This window comes from Galeopterus variegatus, unplaced genomic scaffold, assembly GCF_000696425.1.
Source record: "Galeopterus variegatus unplaced genomic scaffold, G_variegatus-3.0.2 Scaffold3454, whole genome shotgun sequence".
NCBI classification, from domain to species: Eukaryota; Metazoa; Chordata; class Mammalia; order Dermoptera; family Cynocephalidae; genus Galeopterus; species Galeopterus variegatus.
Window position 1 is genome coordinate 65,717 of NW_007729565.1, and position 6,115 is coordinate 71,831.

A 6,115-nucleotide genomic window follows, 5' to 3' on the forward strand; every position below is an offset into this window, starting at 1 on the left:
TTCCCCAGCCTGATCCATAGGGGAAGTTTTCAGACCTGCAAAGCTGCACAACTGACCTGCGACCTGAATGGCTCTACAGGGACCCGGGGCTTTGCAGGTCCTGCTTGAGTTTGGCCAGCCTTCCTCTTGGACACCTCTGACCTATTCCATTTTAATGTAACCAGAGTCCAATCAGAGTTTCCTGAGAACACCCAGCCCGGTGTGTTGCAGGACCCAAAAGGAACAAGTTGTCTTTCCCAGGTTAAGAGTCTCTTCCCCACCCACAAAGACTCAGCCAACATCAGAGTTCCAGAATGTATTCTCATTGCCAGGCAAACTTGTTGTGGTAAACTGAAAGTCCCATATCCCAGGAAACTCCCTCAGGCCAAGCAAACCAGGCTGGTCGCCAGCTAGATAGGTTCCTCATTTACAATGGGCCTCTTATCCTACTTTTCCCCAGGCCTAAACTGGGGCTGCTCCTGAGTTTCTGCTACCTCAAGTCCACCACTCAGAATATTCAGAGCTGCTCTTCTGGGTGTGTCAGTGGGGACAGGATTAGGATCAGAGGAGACCAAGAGACTAAGGAGAAGGGGTTCCCAAGGAACCTCAGCTGTTGGAGAACTGGATCTCAGACTCCTGTCTTTTATCTAGCATCTGTATGTATTTCTATGCATACATGAAGATTAAACAGTTCCTGGTATCAGGTAAATTTTTCAGCATTTATACTGGAGATAAGGGAGAACTACTAAAGGGAAGGCTGCCTTCAACCCTATTTGTAAGTAAGCAGAATGTAAATTATAAATAACAAAGAAAGTAAAACTTTGTTGGTCAGTATAAAATAGATGTAATAATTACAGTAATTTATATCCAATTCCTATGTTGCATAGTGCTTATGAGACATTATTGTGTCATGTAAATCATGCACCAAGATCTTTGTGATCAAGGTAGTAAATTCTGCTCAGTTTCCTTCTGGAAAGGAAACCATGTTTGGGGTTTTTTAATGTGCACTCTTGTAAGTCAGTTTAAAACCAGTAAAGGTAATTTAGGTTTGGCTTAATCTAGGTTTTTTGGCTTCAGGAAACACAGGCAGGTGAACTTGTTATATTTGATTCTGGTAGGACAAACATAAGGATACTTTTAAAAAAAAAAACATTAATGCCATCTTTATTTATAAAGGAATTCTAGGAAAAGTTCAAAGCATTTTGCAGATTTTAATCTGATTAATCCTCACAGTAACCCCTGGAGGGAGTGTATACAATGGCCTTCATTGTTTAAAGCCACCAGTTGTGAGAGGCCACAAAAAAGTCACTTTGTCTGCAGTTGCTTCTTTGTCCTGTCTTAATTCATAAATGTTATAATATTCTTTGAAATAGATCTGGAGTGTATACAATGGCCTTCATTGTTTAAAGCCACCAGTTGTGAGAGGCCACAAAAAAGTCACTTTGCAGTTGCTTCTTTGTCCTGTCTTAATTCATAAATGTTATAATATTCTTTGAAATAGATCTGGTATAAATATAAACTATTAGTATATAAATAATCACCAATCATTATGAGATACATTGATCTCACCAATAAAAATTACTTAGAAATGACCTTATAAAAAATAGAAATAAAGCTTAAAGAAATAGAAATGTTTCTGTTAGAGGGGAATTTAAAGTTATGGATGAATTCTCTCTGATTAAAATATTTTCATATATTTACAGGACTCCCGCTACAAGTATGATGTTAAGTGCTATGGATACAAAAACAGCTTAGCATAGAAATGAAGTAATAATAACAGTAATGTGTGGTCATCTAGACATCTAGAGTTCTGAATGAGTCAGAATGTGTCATTAATAAGCCAAGGACTGGGGTTTATCAAGCCTGAGAAGAGACAGATATAAGTGGAGGATTCTTGACAACCAGCATTTGCCCATACCCTGGCTTTGTAGTTTAGTTCAGGTGGTATGGTCTTTAATAACTCTGTGCAGTGAAGTTGATAAGGGAATGCTTTCACATACAAAATTTCATTTGATTATTACAGAATCCCTATGAAACAGGTATGACAAATATTGTTTTCCATTTTTTATAGACAAGAACTCAGCAATATTACACTGCTAGGGGTCACAGCAAACAGATGACAAAATTAGATGTGGCACTCTTGCCTATGATGAAGCACTCCTGAAGCACTCCCAAAGTCTGCCTTCTATCCTCATATTCAAGCTGCCCCAGCCCAGCCACGTCCATACTCCCAGAGCTTACTCCCTAAACCCCCATCCAATCTGGGACCTCCTATTCCCTCTAATTTCCATCAGACATGGTTAGAGAAACCCATAAAACCATTTGTAGTACTTTTAAAAACTAAGAGAAACAAAAACTCAGGTATGAAAACAATGAGGTTGAGTGTAGGTTTTGGCTTACAGGTTGGTTTCTTGCCAGGGTAGATGGGCTCTTGTGCCAGAGACCCTCTCTTTTATCTCCTGCCTAAGAAGGGACTGTTCCCATCCTTCTGCAGTTCTCTTATCTATTTTGGGTCCGTCTCGTCTCCTCCCTTGTAGGAGAGGTTAAATTGAAACTCCAGCCACTCTGTTAACAGAGTAACCCGTAGACAGAAGAAACTATTACACTCATCATGTTGTATATCACATCACTAACCATTGTTTGTATGCATTCAACAACTTTCATCCCTCCTGAAAAGGATAAAAGGACACATTCCAAAACATCCTTTGGAAACCTCCTACAGCCACAACTCCAAAGGAGAAAGGTGTTCTCAGGAGGGAGAATATGCTGCATTTGAATTTATCAACTAAGTGGCACCTTTTCCCATATTTCAATTTTTAGAAACTTTTCCACTTTTGTTTTTGGTCATTTCTATGGGGGATTTCACAGGATGATGCTGAGGTCTCAAGGTGCTGACAAATCCTTGGTATATGAAACAGGGATCTCTCCTAGTGTGCTTCAAGGAGTCTTGATGCATTTCTGCAGATCATATCATTTGTGTACAGAAAGAAACTGAGGGAGACAGTATAAAGCAATGGTTAAGAGCTTGAGCTCTGAAACCACTCTGATCTGGAATTGAGTTCCTGCTGTTTGTTGGCTGCATGACCCTAGCCAAGATACGGAACCTCCCTGAGTCTCCATGTCTTCATCTACATTTAAAAAAATAAAATAGCTGGCAATAACTGAGCACTTCCTATGTGCTAGAAACTGTGTGCCAAGTTTTACATGCATTATCTTATTTAATCCTTACCAGAGCCCTGTGAAGTGGGTACTACTATCATCCCCATTTTGTAGATAAGAAAATTCAAGCCACAAAGAGGTTAAATAGTTTGCCAGGGTCCATATGATTATAAATGGTGAAGCCAGGATTCAAATACCAGTAGCCTGACTCCAAGGCTTTTAAGCACTACCTTCTTCATATGTCAGGTCTGCTACATAATGCCTGGCATATAAGCAAACATAAAGTAAATCTTTAGGTTTTGATGTTGGATATTTTGTGTTAATCCCAGTTAAATGCCCCTGGGTATGTGTCTTGCAATTGAACTGACAGCCCTCTGCTATTACCTAAATAATCTATATATTATGGGTTACCTGGTAGAGATAAAGGCTAAATGATTGGCAACCTTTTCCATCTGCCATGCAAAAAAGTTCTTCAGACTGGAAAGAAGTATGAAGTCTGTTATAAAGAATGGCATACTGAGCAATAGCTAGCAGAATTGCAGGCAGTACTGAGATTATAAGCAGGTCATGTTTCAGAAGTTCATTTGTCTGTTGTTATAAACTCTGAACACATACAAATAAGACTGCAAATGGTAGTTATGTTCCAAGCCTATTGACAGAAGTCTATTTAATCCATATTAAAGCTCAGTGATAGAAATCATGCCACTAGTCCAAGGGCAGGTCTAGGAACAAGAGCCCAAATGATTAAAGAATAAAAAAAAGTGTCTTTCCTGGTATAGAGGAAAACTGATATAGTATATTAGTTATCTCTTGCTGTGTAACAAATTACCCCAAAACTTACCATCTTAAAACAATAAACATTTATTATCTTATGTAGTCTCTGTGGGTCATCTGAGAGTGGCTTAGCTGGGCAGTTCTGGCCCAGGATCTCTCATGAGGCTTCAGTCAACATAGGCCAGGCTGTAGTCATCTGAAGGCTTAGCTGGGTCTGAATGGTCCACTTCCAATATGGTTCACTCACATGGCTATTGGCAGGAGGCCTCAGTTCATCATATGGGCCTTTCCACGTGGCTGCTTGAGTCTCACATGTCACAGTAGCTGGCTCCCCCCAGTACAAGTGATCCAAGAGTGAGAATAAGGAGGCAGCTGCAGTGCCTTTTATGACCTAGTCTCATAAGTCACAGTCACTTCTGCCATATGCTATTCATTAAAGGTCATATGCTATTCATTAAGTGCAGCCCACACTCAATAGCAAGGGAATTAAGCTCTACCTCTTGATGGCTAGAGTATCACAGAATTTGTGGATATCTCTAAAATCACCATATAGAGTTTTTGATATCCTCCTGTAAATCCCTCCAGGTATCCAGTGAAACAAAATAGTAAAAACTGGGATGCAGAACTGCAGCCTACCCTAACAAAGCTTTTTTAAATACCCCAAATAATACATGCTTGTCTCAATTTTTCTTGGAAATATCTATCCCCTTTCCTCGAATGGAATGTAGTAAAAACTGGGATGCAGAACTGCAGCCTACCCTAACAAAGCTTTTTTAAATACCCAAAATAATACATGCTTGTCTCAATTTTTCTTGGAAATATCTATCCCCTTTCCTCGAATGGAATCTTATTTGAAGAATTTATACTAAAGAGAAAATGATCACACTCGTATTTGCTTTATTCATTTGGATCTCAGCAAAATTTCAGGCAGTTTAACAAAGTGAAATTAAAAACAATAAAAAAAATCCTATTGTGGATTAAGATATTTGGGGTTAAGAAAACAACTTCCAGTAAGCTCTCTCCCTTCAGCTGTGCCCTAGTTATTGAGTATTCTGGGCAACAGTTTTCTCTTCCTGGTCCAGAAACCATGGGATCTCTGATACAGGTTTCCTAACTTGATTCTCACCCATGGCTGCAGCTCTATAGGAATATGGTAGGCAATCAAAAGTGAGGAAACGCCCTGGAGTCCAAAAGCAGTTGATGCCCTTGCACTTGAGACATACAAGTTTCTAATGTGCCATCTGAATCTTCAGAGGAAAATGACGTTTCATGTGACTTTTTATGGTACTTTTTGTAACTTGAAATTTGGTTATACATGTAGACTTATAAAAATACAACATTCATAAACACTGGATAAATAGGAGTTTGCACTACAATTCAACTCCAAGTAGAAGCTAGGAGTCTGACCTATACAATAAGTTCTCCTGAAAGTGGTGTTGCTTTTAATCTTGAGTCTTAACTCCATTTGAGAATATGATGAAAGCTAAGGGACTTATCCCAGAAAATACACATACCCACAGAATTTTGCACATAAGTTTAAGGCCTTCCAAACCCCTAAAATCCACTCAGGAAATCTGTTTAAGAATCTCTCAGACCAGAGTAGGGGGTTGGGGGGGGGGGGGGACTTTTTGCCATTCCATTTTGCCGTTAAATTTTTAAGTTTAAATCAGAAACTACTAATCAAAACTTAATTCTTGTTGACTTTTTGTTTGTTTGTTTGTTTTTGGTTTGTTGTTGTTGTTGTTGTTAGAACCACAGGCCAAACAGATACCTCTACTAGACTTTCTGTGCTTTTTAGTCCATATTGTAAATACCTGGGAGGCAAAAGGAACATGGCAGTGAGCACACAGAAGACAACACAAATTTTCTGAAAAACAATAGTAGGACACAGAACTGCTGACGACCATAACCTTGCCCTCTCCAGTTGACCTGACTGTGCAGCAAATTTTGCCAACATGCCAGAGAGGCAGCAACTGAAGGAGAGAGGTGTTTGGTTTTCAACTTAGCAAGAAAGCTCTAAGTTTGTTTTCCACGGAGAGCCCACAACCAAGACTCGACCCGACTCCTGACTCCCGAAACCCACCTTCGGTGGAGGGACCTTTCCAATCCACCCGCTTAGCCGGCAGACCCGGCTGATGCCTGCCAGCCCGGGGAGGTGGAATGCAGCCTTGAGCCAGGGGCTTCGCCTGTGAGCGCCCCCAGG